We start from the raw sequence: 662 nt of genomic DNA, 5'->3' as shown, positions 1-662 counted from the left end.
TGAGTTTGAGTAAACTCCGGGAGTTGGTGATGGACACAGAGACCTGGTGTGCTGCAGTCCATGGGGTCACAAAGAGTCGCACACAACTAAGCAACTGAACTGAACAAAACTGAACTGAAGGCAACATTTGTAAAGGAAAGTCTGATGGGGACAAAAGTATGGGCAAACCGTGACAGACAAAGTCACACTTGAACTATGACGACAACTGGAACCCACAGACTTGTCTGTCCCTCACCTCCTTCAGTCTCACAATACTGGGTGACCTTGAAGAGAAGTGGGTGTCATTTGCTATCATGCTACATACATACTTGGCCCAAGACAAAGAAGATGAGGAGGACATCTAACGGGAAGTGGAGGAGTTATGAGTCAACAACTGTATAAATGTTACATTTTTATTTTTTGGCAATATGATGTTACAAAGAAATTGCCTTTCTTCTGTAACTTTTCAGCCTGTCATCTTCATACATGCTTAATCCTTACAGTCTCTTGCATTATTTCATTTTGCTCTGTTTTTTTTTTCCTTTCATTTTCCTTGGTATATCAATGTCTAAGTGTAGTGCAAATGAAATACCATATTTTATTGCTGTCAATTTACTGTGGTGTTTTGTATTTTGGTTGTGTATTAAAATATAATCATACTATGTTTAAAAAAAAAAAAAAAA

This window comes from Bison bison, unplaced genomic scaffold (genome assembly GCF_000754665.1).
Source record: "Bison bison bison isolate TAMUID 2011002044 unplaced genomic scaffold, Bison_UMD1.0 scf7180017864025, whole genome shotgun sequence".
Taxonomy (NCBI): domain Eukaryota; kingdom Metazoa; phylum Chordata; class Mammalia; order Artiodactyla; family Bovidae; genus Bison; species Bison bison.
This window is presented reverse-complemented; position numbering follows the sequence as displayed.